Raw genomic sequence first — 16,690 nt, 5'->3', positions numbered from 1 at the left:
GGGTTACGGGTGTTAAATCCCAAGTGGTAGAGTGCCTGCCTAGCAAGCTCAAGGCCATGAGTTCAAACCACAGTACCTCATCCCCCCAAAAAAGAGTAAATTCTTAATCACCTTTTATTTTTCTTTTTGCTATACTGGGAGTTGAACCCAGGGCTTCAAGCATGCTGGGCAAGTGCTTTGCCCCTTGAACTACACCTCCATCCCTTAATCACTCTTGAAACATTTCTAGAGTGATAGCCAGGCATGGTGGTGTGTTTCTATAATCCCAGCATTTGAGACGCTGAGAAAGGATGATCTCAAGTTCAAGGCCAGCCTGGACTGCACAGTTGGGAGTCTGTCCACAAAAACCAAGTGATGCTCATATTACTGTCTGGTAGCTCCATAACCATGACCCCTTGTAGCAAACTGCCATCTTCAGACCCATTTACTGAAGAGCTCCATAAAATTCACTCAGTGAAATCCATAGTTTAGTTATATTCAAGTTCCCCTTAGAGATCAAATTGGTGAGAAACTTTCCCTTCCACCTAGTGCCTGAGAGCAAAAGCAAGTGATCACAAGGCTTCTTTGTTTCTGCTTTCTGAAGCATGCTCTACCAGAGGGGGAGTAGAGCTAAAGTCAAAACTGCCGTGGAAGCCTGTGTCTCAGGCTCTGTGCACTGTGCAAATTACACCCCAGAGCAATGTTTAAACCTCTTCTCTCCCCAGTCATTGAAGGGATGCATGCAAAATGCACAGCAACCTTGAAGTTCATTTTTAGAACACACCCTTATCCAAAGGCAGAGGGGAACCGCCTTTATCTTTGTTAGGTTGGTTGGGATTTCTCCTTTCTCAAGTGGTAATTGCTAACATTTGTTGAGTGCTACAGTGTATCAGATAGGTGTGGTATAAAAACAGTGCTATTTAATACTTGTAAAAGCCCATTGTGGTGTAAGTACTCAGGCCAATTTTAAAGATGTGGAGACTGAGGCATAAAGAAGTTAAGTAACATGCCCAGTGTTCTGTCCGTTGCTGTGAATTAAGTCATAGCTTAATGGCTTAGAAAACAATCATCTTTTCTGAGTTCTGGGTCAGGCCTCTGGAAAGTGCTAGGCTGAGCAGTTCAGGCTTGGGGTCTCTGGCACAGGCATATTCAGATAGTAGCTGGAGTTAGAATAGTGAGGATTGTGAGATCCACAGGGAGCTGCCAGAGCTTGGGGCTAGGCTAGCCAGGCATCTTCATCTAGTCTTAGGTGGTCCATCCAGGTGGGCCTCGGGCTTGCTCACAGCATGGCAGTCTCAGGTAGTTTCGCTTACCTGACAGCCGCGCAGCACTCCAGTGGGGGAGGAAGCTGGGCTTTCTGTTTTGACCTTGCTGCACTATCACATGATGTCACTTCTGTGGTCACAAGTCTTCCCAGATTCAAGTGGAGGGAGCGTAAGCTATAAACTTCCTCATCCTAAGTGTGGGACATGAGATGTTATTGTACCCACCTTTGGAGAACACATTGTGCCATGCCCAGTGACAAAAGTTGCAAGAGCTGGGCTTCCAATGGACACATGCTGCCTGCAGAGCTGCAGGCCTGACCAGTGGGTGCACAGCCACCATTCTAATGCTGCCAGTGCTCAGTCCTGAATAAATTGAGTAGATATGCCATTGATGCTGGAGGGATTGTGCATTCTGTGAACTAAGACCTATTCTTAAATTGATGGCAGTAAATCTGTTGCCCTTAATTATGCATGGATTCCAAGTATTTATCCTGGACCTACCATAGGCTGGTTTCTGTGTTGGTTACTAGCACCATAAAAGAGCTTATTCCTGAAGCCCAGTGTCCAGTTGGAGACCATGCCAAAACCAAATTCCAACCCAGTGTGGGTACAAGGTTGGTGAACTCGTGGAATGCCTGGGATTTGCTTTAAAATACTTCAAAACCCAAAAACTAGGTGGGGGAAAAAATATATGAACTAAGACTTGAAAAATGTTGATAAGTGTTAAAGATGGGAAGAGGTACCTGGGAGCCATGGCACTATTCACTCTCGTTTTGGAAGTATTTGATAATTTCCATAACACAAATAATGAAAGACACAAGGGAGAAAGGAAGTCCTGGGGCAGTGATTCTTGTTACAGAGTGTGAGTGAGGAAACACTGGGAGGGGCTTCTTCAAGGGATGGCATGCAAGTTGTTTTTATCCTCTTGTTCATAATGAAATTATTCTGTGTTTTCGTTGTGTGGAAACATGCATTTCCATCATCCATGAACCGTTAATAATTTGTGAGCCGAATTTTAGAGGATATATAAAAGTTTGTAAAATAAACAGAGCAAGGAAGAACTTTGCAGGTGATGAAAGACATTCACCCCCGCCAGCACCATGGCATGCCAACTACCTTCAACATAGACAGACTTGCCCATGTTGTTTTTCCCAGCCCTCGAGATTCACCTCTTTGATAAGGAACTGGGCTGTGTGGGAGGAAACTTATTTAAATCCAGAGTGCTGGTTGCTGTCACCCACCTCTGCTTCCCGACTGCAAGGCTTTTCCTCCTGCAATTCTGAAATTTGGGTGAAGTTTGTCTTCTTTTTGGTAATGTTCATTGGATTGAAGAATTGTAATTTGAAAAATACCTGATCTTGGGTGATAATTTAACAACTGTTACCTCAACAAAAGACTGAATCTCCATGCTGCACCCAACAGGAAGAAATAAGCCCTCTGGTCAAGGGTCAGTGAAACGCTGAATTATTTAAGCACTGTATGGCAGAAGCTCCACACTGGTTTTTAAAAATTAGCTGATAGGACCTGTTTTGTCTTCCTGTTCTGTTTTTGTAGGGAAAAAAATGGCATTTTTGTTTGTTTAAGGTAACAATACAGGGTGTTTCATTGTGACATTTCCATATTGTCTGGAGGGTGGGCACCAGTGGGAAGGGGGGATAGGAAGGGGAGTTGGAGGGTGAATATGGTGGAAATACTGTGTACACATGTATGTAAATAGAAAAATGAGACCTGTTGAAACTATGCCAGGAATGGGGGAGGGGAATAAAGGAGAATGATGGAGGGAATGAATGCAACTATGATAAAAGAAATTTTGTAAATGTCACAATGTACCCCCAGTGCAGTAGTAAAAATAAAGTATAGAAAATCAGCTGATAATGTCTTATCAGAGGCATTGGAGCCCAACAGTTGGCCAGACTACATTTGCAATATTTTCTTTGCTTCTGATTGCCATCCTTCATTTCATTTTGTTTTTTTATTGTGAAAATTTCCAAACATACATGAAATAGGACAGCTCAAGCCTCCATACTTAACACTGCTTCAACCATTAATTGCTTCCTCAGGCTGTTTATTTAACTTGTTTCTCTACCTCCTGAATTTCCAATGAACTGGGAGTTAAAAGTTAAAAACTTGCTGAAGTTCAAGTTCTTCCCTTCATTCCTACCCCTTCCAGCCCTTCAGGTTGTCTCGACTTTTAGGGTGGCTAACATTGATCCACAGGTTTAAAGGATGACAACCTAATCTCTTTATTATGAGGTTTAGTTAGATATCCATCAGTCATTTAAATAGAAGCAATAGAATGTAATTTTTTGGCAGCATTAAGTTTGAACTCAGGACTTCACGCTTACTAGGCAAGCATTGCAAAATGTAATTTTAAAATACTGTTCTGCATTTATTGACTGGAGTTCTGCATAGAAGCTGTTGTGTTGTTTTTGCTTGTTTGTTTGGTTTTGGGTTTTTTTTTTACCCCCTCACCCTCTGGGTATATTTAATTACCTTAAAATATAGTTCCTATAGGAAAGAGGTTATTTTTTTCCATAACTTAGTTATAACTTTCAGAGTAAAGAATTGATGCCTTCTCAATATCTGAAATTATTCAAGGGGGGCAAATATAATCAAAGTACATTATATGTACGTATGGAAATACATAAGAGGAACTTAGAAACTGCTTTTGCTACAAAGCACTGACTCCTTACTTGGGCCCAAAACTTACCTGAAAGCAGGAGGAGAGCTTGGTATTCCTGCCTCCATTTTATATCCATCTACTGCAGTCACCTTAGGTTCCAGGAAGAGACTGAAATTACTCCAGAGGAAAGGATCAACAGAGCCTCTCAGAACAGACCACTCCCCCCCACCAACCTCCCACCCCAAATGAGTACAGTTACCTACAGTGATGTGCTGCACTCTGGAGCACATCTCATAGGAACCAGATTGCTCCCCTCAAGTGATGACAGTGATAACCACTTCTCTGGAACCCCTCACAGATGCATAACTGAGATAATGACCAACTAGGCCAAATGTTTCCAGTAGTATTTGACTATGCAGACCTTCCCCCACAGCCCCTAACCCTGGCCCAGTGTTTCCTTTCTTTAAACCTAAAGCCCATGTCGTACCAGAAGATGGGCTCACATGCTTGCTTTGCCTCTTGCCGTGGTGTGCCTGTGCCACGTCACCAATCCCCTTTCTCTGCCCTTCTTTATTTGGCATGTTGGGTGAGGGGCTGGACCTGACATGGAACCTTGGAGTTGGGCCTCTGGCCCAGAACTCCTAGTTACAGAAATATCACAAGTAATCCCTTTGTACAATTAATACACCCTATTTTTTTAAAAAGAGCTTTTGTTTTTATTCTCTCCTTTTCCCCTTCTACACTTAAGAAGTAATAATGAAAGGCTGGTAGATAGGAATCATAAGTTGGTGCGTGGCTTTCTGGCACTTTTGGTAGCTGTTACCTTCTCTGAAAGAAAGACAGAATCCTCCCTCTTTGAAAAATAAAGTTACAAGAACTCTTCAACTGTAAGGATAAAGTCAATAAGACAACCTTTACAAAGACAAACCTTTCTTAACCCTACACTTGAAGTCAATTTATGGTTGTTTACATTGAATACCTTGAGAAATCAATGCAAGAACTCTCCTAGGGGAAAGTTTGTATTCGATAAATATATTTTATGTTAATCACCTGTTGACCTTTTGCCACGCACTTGTACTAACAATGCACAGCTTCTACCTTCGATAGTTGGTTTTTGAGGCTAATTGCTGCTCCTGCTCCACCCAACGGGAGAGTGTGTACTGTTCTTAAGTCAAGGTTGCTGCAGCGCTGGGTATGCAGGTAGGTCCCTTTCAAGTGTCACTTGCCTTTCACTCATAAGTAAAGCTAGAGTGGTCTTTGTAGGTAGGTTCACAGTGGCTCGAATAATAAATACTGAGCCTCACAACCAGGACAACGTGGAGTGACTGGTTCCAAGTTCTGTGGAGCATAATGAAATTTCCAAAGTGGTCAGACAAGCTGGGTAGCTTCAGGACAATGAGCGTTTATGTTTTAAAGTAGGAACCCAGGTGTGACAGAAAAGGTTTACTTGGCTGAAAAAGACCTGTAGAAACTAGCATAGGTTGACAGAGTGGGTGCCCCACTGTTTCTTCCATTTTTTGTGTGGCCACCTGCTTTGTCAGGTCTGGGCCTTCCCGGCCACATCACACCCTTCTGTCTCCGCCCTACCCAGCAAAAGCCTGCCCTGGGAAGGCGGCTGGAGACCCTCATCTCCTCTTTCAGGTTGGGGGGCAACTTCCTGAAACAGGTACAGCTCAAGTGCAGAGGGGTCCTTGCCTCTGAGACATCCGCACAATGCCTTGTGAGGGTTTTGCAAAACTGCCCTAGGAGGTAGCTGTTGTTTGGATCTGGAAGGTCCCCCAAAGCTCTGTGTTAAAGGTTTGGTCCCCAGCCTGTGGTGCTGCTGAGAGCTGGTGGTACCTTTAGTAGGTAGGGCCTAGTGGGAGGAAGTTAGGTCAGGGCTAGGGTGAGGAGTGGGTATCCTTGGAGGGATATGGTACCACATCCCTTCTTGTATCTCTCTTGGCTTCCTGGCTGCTATTTGTTGAACAATTCCTCTGCCAAGTGCTTCTGCCATGGTATACTGTGTTGCCATAGGGCCAAAAGTAATAGGCCAAGTATCATGGACTGAACCTTTGAAACTGTGAGCCATAATAAACCTTTCCTCCTTATAGTTTGATTGTCTCAGATATTTTTTGTCATGGTACCTGATGTTTATCTTTTCTTTCCAGAAGGAAACACAGTCTGCAAAGAGAAAGGACTTGCTCAGAATCTCCCAAAGATATCTGGGGTCTGCATGGGCCCCTCCACCCACCTACCTCTCCCACACCCTCCCCTCCTCACACACCCCACTCCCTCCACTGGGATGCCTCATTGGAGTGAAGAAACTGCTTTCCAGAGTTTCCCATCTGAATAACAAAACCACAGGCCACAGTCCTGTAGAACACCTGGAAGCTTCCAAGGCCCACTGCAACAAAATCTTGAGGCCATTGAGCACAAAGGAGTCCATGTGCACCCTTCATCCTCCTTGCCACCTCCATGTGAATGTGAGGTTCACCGTGACATAGGTAATGTGCCTTAAAGACACCAATAGTTCCTGCTATGGAATGAGAATGAGAATGAGAAGCTTATCAGACACCTTAGGCAGTGAGACCTGTGTTACTGTGTAATCCAGCCCCCACCGGCTGATGAATCCTGTGTTCCTTGGCAACCATCCTTTTATCTTTGGGCAGGCTGTGTTTCTGAGTCCTGTATACCAGTGAAGACTGCATTTGAGCCCTTCTTCTGGAGACAGTAGAGAACAGTGTGCTTAAAGTAGGGTGCAAGTAACACTTTGATTTTACAAACTTCTTCAGGAACCTCTATGGCATTTCCATCAATCACAAAATTAGGAGTCGGGTCACATGCAGGAGGCCTGAAGCACCTGGGCAGTTGTCCCAGGAGCTGGACAGTGGCCCACTCTTGCTCCTCTTAGGTTGCTCTTTTGCTTGTGTCTCCAGAATTCCAATTTGTGAGAAAACTGTATGTCCCACCTTTGGAGTCCCCATTTCCTTTATTGAACACGCACACACACAGTCACAACGGGAAGGGTTGGTGGCCACACCAAGGAGGTCCTGAATGTACCCGGGATCTGAACAGCGCCCACATACATCCTTGCTGGCCAGGGTCACTTCTGTATCACAGTGAAAGCCACCAGAAGATTTTGCATTTGTTTTCTCTGCATCCCACAAAAGGATAACTTTATTCTGTCATTGAAGACAAGGCACAAGGCTGCAATGGAGTAGGTCATGGACTTTGACTTCACGCCACTTACTCCACTGAAGCACCAACACAAACTGAATGCCCGCTGAGGGAGCCCCCGATGAGGAGCTGCTCTGTTCATGGCTCCTAAACAGCCCTTGTGTTCAAGGGGGGCCTTTCCATTGTACTGGAGGGAGGCTCGTTGAGTTTTGCAACACCAACAGTGTCACCATGAGCTCTTCCTGTGCACACACTAGCTCTGGGCATTCCTGGTCCTGGGCTCCCTCACACAGCACTGGCCTCCTGCTGGACACCTTTGTTGCAGGAGAGGCAGACTCCTGGAAAATTCTTGGAACCCACAATTCCCCACAGTCTCACCTGGCCAGGTCCCTGAGGGAGGCTGCCGGGATTGCTTGGGATGAGGTGTGCCACTGAGAATCAGACAAGGTATTCCCATCCTGGGAGGTGCGCTTTAGTCAATGGCAGATGGGAGTTGGGATAAATGCTCTCTTCCTCCCCCTGTTGACTGTTTTCAGATTTGTAGTTTATTCAGCTCTCTGAAGTCATTTTGTAAGACTGAGAATCCATTGAGCTTGGGACCAGTGGAGTCATTCTCTTACATTTGCTTTCCTCCTCCCTTCCTCCCTCTGTTCTTTCTTTCCCTAATACTTCCTGAACTTCCTCTCCTCAATAAAGTAGTAACACAAATGCTTTTTCCTTTATTTTGTTTAAACTTTTTTCTTTTAATATTTTAACACAAATACTTTGTCTTTTGTTCTGCCTTCTAGAGAACCTGGGTATGATATGTTTATTCTAGGCACTCTTCAATGCTTTTCTCGATTTAAAATTTTGTCTGTAAAATTTTTAACCTAGATCATTCATTTTCTTCTTTTTACTATGTTCTGTATAAAAGCAATATATCATAGTAGAAGATTTGGAAAATGCATAAAAAAGAAGAAAATGAAAATAATTCATAATCCCATTACCAAGTGATAAAGACCTTGAACATTTTAGGGTATTTCCTTCCAGTTTTGATTCTTTACATTGAGAACTTCTATTTTTGAAGTAGTCTTTCCCTGAAACAGTCAGACCTATTATTTTCAAACCATCTCTCATGCCTGACCATAGACCCGTTTGCAGATTTTTATGTGGCCAATTAAACTGGAATAATAGGATAAGATTCCCAAGTATATTTTCAGAAGTTCACGAAGATTCCCAATGTGCCTAACATGCTTTAAAAATGACTTGATCATTAGTAGATTTTCAGAACACAGATGAAACTACCGTTTCTCCTTTTCCCTCTACACAGCTGTACTAGTAATAATCTCTCACAAAGATGTTCTGAGAACAATATGGCCTGGGAAGGAGCTGATGATGCATTGCTATAAATAAAAACCGAAGTAAAAACTGTCGCGAGGTTCAGTGGAGAAGTGCTAGGCAGCTAAAATGGTTATTGCTAAAATGAATACATCGGCTTACTTGAAGCTGCCCTGGCACTTCAGGAGACTGGGATGTAGGTATTAGGACCTCAGATTTTGTGATTAGACAATCCTGGTTTTTCGACTTGTGTTCCTGGACCTTTGGGTATAACTTAAACCTTGAATTCCAGTTTTCTCATCTGAAACAGACTAATCATAGGCATCCTGCAGAATTGTTCAATTATTTACTCAATAAGCATTTGCTTAATATTGAGTATCCAGCAAATATTTGCTTAACAGGTTGGAGTCATTGGATGGTAGAGACTAATATTGGCATGGCCTCTGCTGTCTTCAAGCCCACAGTGATGACTCAGTAAATGAGTCACCATCACCGTCACCACAACTCTTCCGTCTACAATCACCACCGTCATTATCTTCATCAGGGAAATTTCCACTATGTTGAGTATCAGTTGAAGAACACTGAGTAGCCCAGAGTAGCACAGTTTTTTAAGTTACATTTTTATTTTGAGATAGTTGAGGCATCACAGCCATTTATTTGTAAGATAGTGCAGAGAGGTCTTTTGTAAGATTTAACTAGTTTTCCCTAATGGTGAGTGGAGATTCCCACAAGATACTGACACTGTCCTAACCTACCAGACTTACCAGCTGTTGCCTGTGTTACGTGCCTGCATGAGTGTGTACACGGTTCTAGGAGGTCCTATCACTTGTGTAGTTCTATGTACCTGTCGCCACACTCGAGACACAGTATTTGATGTCCCTCTCCATACCAGTTTCTCTGGTGGCCTTTTTATAACCGGGGCTGCCTTCCAAGGTGTACAGGGCTCCTAACCCTTTTCTGGCAACGATATGTTTTCTATTCCTGTAATTTTGTAATTTCAATAGATTATATATATATAGGTAACTTTGAGGGACTGGCAGTTCTCATGCCCAAGTCATTGTGTGTATCAACAGTCTGTTCCTTTTCATGGCTGAGTTCAGTTGCATGGCAGAGGTGTCACCATTCCTTCATCCTCTCGCTCATGTAGGTTGTTTCCAGTTTATGACTATTACAGGTAGAACACTGATAAACAGGTTTTTGTGAGAATGTAGTTTTCATTTCTCTGAAATAAATTTCCAAGAGCACAATCACTGGATCACATGGTAATCATGTTTAGTTTTATAGTACACTGCCAATGATTTTCCAGAGTGGCTGAATGAGTTTGTGTGTCTTCCAGCAATGTATCAGTGATTCCGTTTCTCTGCTGCCTGGCCAGCATTTGACATTTTTTTTTCTTTTTTTTTAGCCATTCTGACATGGCTCATTTTGATTTAATTTGCACTCCTCACCCAGTATTAGACATGTTTTCATTGTGATTATTCTCTATCTGCATGTCCTCTTCGGTCACATAAATACCCGCTGATAGCTTTTGCTCATTTCCTAACTGGAATTTTTATGTGTTTGTATATTTATATATTTTCAGTGCTGGGGACCAAACCTAAGTTCTCGAGCATGCTAGGCAAGTGCTCTCCTAGCCATATCCCAGACCTTGACTGGAAATTTTAAACTGTTGAGTTTTGAGAATCATTTATGTTTGCTAGTTTTTTTCTTTCTTTCTTTCTTTCTTTTTGTGGTACTGGGGTTTGAACTCAGGGCCTACACCTTGAACCACTCCATCAGCCCTTTTTTTGTGATGGGTTTTTTTGAGATAGGTTCTTTCATACTGTTTGCCCGGGCTGGCTTCAAACTGTGATCCTCCTAAGTAGCTAGGATTACAGGTGTGAGCCACCTTGGCTTAATTCTTTAATTAATTCACTTAAATAATTCCTTTTTCTGTATGGTTATGCCACCAACTTTCTATATAGTTATTTGGTTTATTTTCCATGTTTTTGGTTTTGCTTTATATTTATTTATTTGTTTAATTTACTGTGGTGCTGGGGATGGAACCCAGGGTCTGGTGCCTGGCAGCAAGTGCTCTACCGTGAACTGCATCCCCAGCCTTTTGCTTTATTTTTAATCTGTGATTTGATGTTATTTTTTAAAGATAAACCACTTAGTGTTTCTAAAGTGTAAATTTCACTGAAGTCTTGCTTGTATCTCCATCCCCAGAAGTAATCATTCACATCAATTTTCACTATCACTTCCTTTGTCTTTGTTTTACAGATTTAAACATCTAATCATGTTTATTTCTCCTTCCTTACACAAAAGGTCTCAGTGCTATCATGCTGTTTTAAGACATATGATGTCATATATCTGCATATTCTCTTACAATGTGGATTTTTTGGGTATGTCTGAATATTTAGGAATGTGTGTATTCTTGTTCTAATTGTTATTCTTGTATTGATATCTGTGTGGAAAACTTTTAGGCCCCTCTTCTTTATATGCCACCTACTTGTCCCCAGCTATGAATAATAATAAAATTTATTATTAATCACTTAATAAAAATTTATTAATAATTTATTATAATCACTTTCCTCTCTTCCTTCTCATCCAGCATCCAAATTAGAGTGATAGGTTATTTATTTATTTACTTATTGTAAATAAATACTGTAAATATTTATTTATTTACAGTATTGCAGTACTGGGGGTTGAACTCAGGGCCTCACATTGCTAGGCAGGCGCTGTACCATTTGAGTCACTCTGCCAGGTTTTATTTATGTTGGGTATTGTCGAGAGAAGGTCTTGGGAACTATTTTCCTGGGCTGGCCTCAAACCTCAATCCTCCTGATCTCTGCCTCCCCAGGAGCTAGGATTATATAGACATGAGCCACTGGTGGTGCCAGGCTGAAATTATATTTTTTTTACTCATAGTTAATATCCGAGTTACTTTGCTGAAGTTATTCTTTTTTCCAAGTGCTTTGTTCATCAAGTCCTTATTTATTATCTATTTGTTTGTTTGTTCACTTAGGCTGTTCTGGGACTTGAACTTAGGGCTTTGTGTTTGTGAGGCAGATGTTCTACTGCTTGAGCCATACCTCCAAGTCCCTTCTGCTCTGGTTATTTGGAGGTAGGCTCTTGCTTTTTTCTTGGGCTCTCCTGGACCTTGATCCTCCTATTTTATGCTTCTCACCATATCTGGGATGACAGGTGCGCCACTGTGCCCAGCTTTTTCTGTTGAGACGGGGTCTTGTGAACTTTTTTGCCTGGGCTGAACTACAACCTGATCTCAACCTCTCAAGTAGCTAGGATTACTTACAGGTGTGAGCCACGAGCACCTGGCTTCCAATCTATTTTCATTAGTTGCATTTTCTCTGTATTGCCAGAGCATATACTGATATCTTCCGTTTTTATTCCCATTAGTTTGTCTTACTTCCGTTGTTGGTAGGTGAATCGAGAGAGATCTCACAGAGAAAGCAGATGGAGACTTCTACCTAGTGTTTCCAGGTTCTTGTCACCATCAGAGAAAGAATTTACAGACGAAATAAAGTAAGGAGTTGGGAAGAAGTTTTATTACACAGCAAAAGTACACACTCAAGTGGGAGTGTGGGTGTCTTAAGAGAGTACACCAGGGTTTTGGATAACTTATGGCAAACTTTAGTGCTGGGGAGGATTATTCATGAGTTAAGGAGGGGAAGAAGGGTGGAATTTCAGGAATGAGTCAGGATTTTCCTAGAATCTGGTTCACTCCCCTTTTCTGTCCTTGTATGGTGTTTTTGGAAGTGTCATGGCATCAAATATATGATGGGAACAGACAATTTTGCAAGGTCAATGAGATGGCAATGCCAAGATATAATGAGGCAAAGAGCAGTTAGCAGTCGTCTCAGTTGGCCATGTTGGTCCCAGCCTGTTTTGGTTGGTTTTGTTTTGTACTGTTTGAGCAGTCCATGATGTTCTCCAGCAGTCCAGCTCTGTGGGTGTGTCAGCCTCTAGCAACATGCAATCTAGCTTTTTCCCTGTGTCTATCTGGTCTACATCACTTCTACAGATAAGTGTACTTAAGACTCATCAAGTCCCTTGTTTTAAAGCTTCTTAAAATTATTTTGAAGGGCTGTCTTAGAGCTCATTTTTATGGACTTCTTGGTAGGTCATCTGAGAATAGTATTACTTGAGGTCTTGCATGTTGCAATTGTTTGTGACTTTATTCTTGATAGTTAGTTGGCTAGATATAAATTCATCGGCTCACATTTTCTTTCCTTGAGTATTGTCAATGGTACTGGAACCAGTGGCTCTCCAGGGTGGAGGTTTCCCAAAGGGAGGAAGCCTCTTCATAGCCGTGGGTACCAAGTTCATGATGTTGCAAAAAAGAATTTTAAGACACATTGAGCTAGAGACCAAGAAGCTTATTAGTAAAGCAAAGGAAAGACAGAAACATAGTGCACAGCCCAGACATGGATGTGGGTGCATCTGATAACAGGTGTAACGAGTGCTCTAACATGGGGTATTTATGGTGAAATAGTGGGTTGGGAGTTTGCTGCAATTTACCTTAGGACAATCCTCCCCTTTTTTCTGACATCTGATATAATTAGTTGCTTTTGCAGTTACACTGTCTTATCAATTGGGACCAAAGATTTGAAGGTTGGCCCAGTCATTAAATTTGGGTCACGATGACATAGATGTTTGAACATCCCTTTAAACAAAGGATGGGTCCTGCCAGATGCTTCCTTCAAGACACATGTCCATTCTTGGGAGAAGTATTTTCCTTTGTGGACAATTTTTGTGCTCAGAGGAGTCATTTTCCCAAGAGTTTTTTCCCAGGATAAGTGTCTTTCTTTAATTTATCCTGGCTTAGTTCTCAAAGTGCACTAATTTTTGGGCAAGTGGGCAAGGTCAAAGGGAGAGGGCTGCTCTTTTTCCTTTTTTTCTCTTTCTAGTAAATGTTGCAGTTTGTTGAGGGAGTGTACGGCTTAAAGCATAGAAAGCAGTATCTGCACTGTTGGTGGGAATGTAAACTAGTACAACCACTCTGGAAAAAAATTTGGAGGCTACTTAAATAGCTAAACATTGATCTACCATTTGATCCAGCAATACCACTCTTGGGGATATACCCAAAAGACTGTGACACAGGTTACTCCAGAGGCACCTGCACACCCATGTTTATTGCAGCACTATTCACAATAGCCAAGTTATGGAAACAGCCAAGATGCCCCACCACTGACAAATGGATTAAGAAAATGTGGTATCTATACACAATGGAATTTTATGCAGCCATGAAGAAGAACGAAATGTTATCATTCGCTGGTAAATGGATGGAATTGGAGAACATTATTCTGAGTGAGGTTAGCCTGGCTCAAAACACCAAAAATCGTATGTTCTCCCTCATATGTGGACATTAGATCAAGGGCAAACACAACAATGGGATTGGACTATGAGCACATGATAAAAGCGAGAGCACACAAGGGAGGGGTGAGGATAGGTAAGACACCTAAAAAACTAGCTAGCATTTGTTGCCCTTAACGCAGAGAAACTAAAGCAGATACCTTAAAGCAACTGAGGCCAATAGGAAAAGGGGACCAGGTACTAGAGAAAAGGTTAGATCAAAAAGAATTAACCTAGAAGGTAACACCCACGCACAGGAAATCAATGTGAGTCAATGCCCTGTATAGCTATCTTTATCTCAACCAGCAAAACCCCTTGTTCCTTCCTATTATTGCTTATACTCTCTCTACAACAAAATTAGAGATAAGGGCAAAATAGTTTCTGCTGGGTATTGAGGGGGGGAGCGGGAGGGGGTGGAGTGGGTGGTAAGGGAGGGGGTGGGGGCAGGGGGGAGAAATAAACCAAGCCTTGTATGCACATATGAATAATAAAAGAAAAATGAAAATAAATAAATAAATAAATAAATAACAAGGCAGAGAAAAAAAAAAAGATAATGATAATAAAATGTACCAAAATAAATAAGTAAAAAGAAAAAAAAAAAAAAAGAAAATGTGGTATCTATACACAATGGAATTTTATGCAGCCATGAAGAAGAATGAAATGTTATCATTCGCTGGTAAATGGTTGGAATTGGAGAACATCATTCTGAGTGAGGTTAGCCTGGCCCAAAAGACCCAAAATCGTATGTTCTCCCTCATATGTGGACATTAGATCAAGGGCAAACACAACAATGGGATTGGACTTTGAGCACGTGATAAAAGCGAGAGCACACAAGGGAGGGGTGAGGATAGGTAAGACACCTAAAAAATTAGCATTTGTTGCCCTTAATGCAGAGAAACTAAAGCAGATACCTTAAAGCAACTGAGGCCAATAGGAAAAGGGGACCAGGAACTAGAGAAAAGGTTAGATCAAAAAGAATTAACCTAGAAGGTAACACACATGCACAGGAAATTAGTATGTGTCAACTCCCTGTATAGCTATCCTTATCTCAACCAGCAAAAACACTTGTTCCTCCCTATTATTGCTTATACTCTGTCTTCAACAAAATTAGAAATAAGGGCAAAATAGTTTCTGCTGGGTATTGGGGGGGTGGGGGTGAGAGGGAGGGGGCAGAGTGGGTGGTAAGGGAGGGGGTGGGGGCAGGGGGGAGAAATGACCCAAGCCTTGTATGCACATATGAATAATAAAACAATAAAAAACAAAACAAAACAAAACAAAAAAGAAAGCAGTATCTATGTTTTTAATCAAGATATTCATTAGCACAATACTTATTTGTAAATTCCTGGCTGCTGTTTCCCATGCCTCAATTTCCCTGCTCTATCCTTCCTTATAAATATTGTAACATAAATACTTCTGTTATGAAGCAAAGTGATATTGTTAACAAATCTGACACAAATCTAATCTTTTTCTCATTTTCACTGATTTTGGAGGGATCTGGATATGCAAGTAATTTTCTTTCTCTTTCAGTCTGGGTAGTTTGTTTAGAATATGTTTCATTGTCAACCATCTGTTTGATTTTTCCAGATACACAAGGTGCCCTTTTGATATGTAGCTTCAAGTGTCTTTTCATTTTAAGAAAGATTTCTCAAAACAGCAATTGTTCTGATCTATTGATTTGGCTGCCTTCTTCAGAAATTCCAATTATATATTGTCGTGTTTTCTTTGCCTGTACTCTTTATCCATATTTTTTTTTCCTTTGTTGTGCTGAAGGTTGATCCCAGGGCCACATCGATGCCAGGCAGGAGCTCCACCACTGAGCTACACTCAAAGGACTGTTAAAAAACAATCCTTTTCTCCTCATTCATTTGCTTTTGATTTTTAAAATTTCCTCTTTGAAGTCTCAATTTCCTTTACTGTGCTTCCTGTGATATTTATTTGCCTTTTGTAACTTCTAGGCTGGTCTTAATTTTACAAAACATTATTCTCTAATTTTGTTTTCTGAGCTTCAGCTCCTATTTGGCACCTCCTGTTGTTTGGTTTTCTCCTTCCTAAACTTCTCTAGTTCTCATTATTGCTAAATTTAAATTAATTAAAATAATTAAAAATGATTTTGAGCTCAATTTATCTTAGGACGTACATACCTTTTATTTGCTTTGTAACCATATTTTTCTGGCCTTTTCTGTGGTTTCTTATCTGTTCATACAGTATTCAACTAATTTTCCTTTTTTTTCTCTTGAAATACCTTTGCAAATGGGCTTTGATTCTATTTCTTTTGTAATATATATATTTATATATATATTTCATTGTAATTTTAGGATAATATTTTCACGAAGGGAGTAAGAGTTAGACCAAGGTATTTTTCTAGCTTGCAGGTCCCCTTCTTTACTGTACTTTAAGTATTCCTAAAGTAGTTATTCTGGGTGTCCACCCCCACAGCCGTGCAGTCTTATTCCTTTGTCCCTTCTCTCTCTTTGCACCCAGTGCTCTGTCTTGATCACTTTAGATTCTACTGCCAGTTCTTGATTCAGGATAGAGCCTTTCCTCCTGGAAGAGAGTTTTGTTGAGTATTTCCAAGTCTTTCAAGGACCCATACCATTGTAGTATCCACTTGGCATGGAGCCTTTTCTTGCGAGGGTGTTTTTTTGACAAAGTCTGACTTTGAGGGCTTTCAGCAATGGCTCTAAGGCTGATTCTAAAACTCTCAGTTGACTCTGGCTTGCAAAATTTCATGATGTGCTGCCCTTCCCAGCTCTGCAGTCAGCAGCGTTGCTTGTGTTTGGGAGTATTTATTCCACAAAGCCCAGCAAACACCAGGAGTCAAGGTTGCTTTAGCCTGTTTGTTTTGGAAACCTAACTTTTTGGCTCTTTGTACCCTCAGAATTCCCCTTCCCTCTTCTGAAGTCCTTTACCCAGCTGCTAGCCTACAAAAGTCCTAAGCAGTTTTTGTTGATTGTGAAGGTTTGCTTCTACTCAAAATTATTCCAGAGTTCCT

Source organism: Castor canadensis, chromosome 14 (assembly GCF_047511655.1).
Source record: "Castor canadensis chromosome 14, mCasCan1.hap1v2, whole genome shotgun sequence".
Taxonomy (NCBI): domain Eukaryota; kingdom Metazoa; phylum Chordata; class Mammalia; order Rodentia; family Castoridae; genus Castor; species Castor canadensis.
This window is presented reverse-complemented; position numbering follows the sequence as displayed.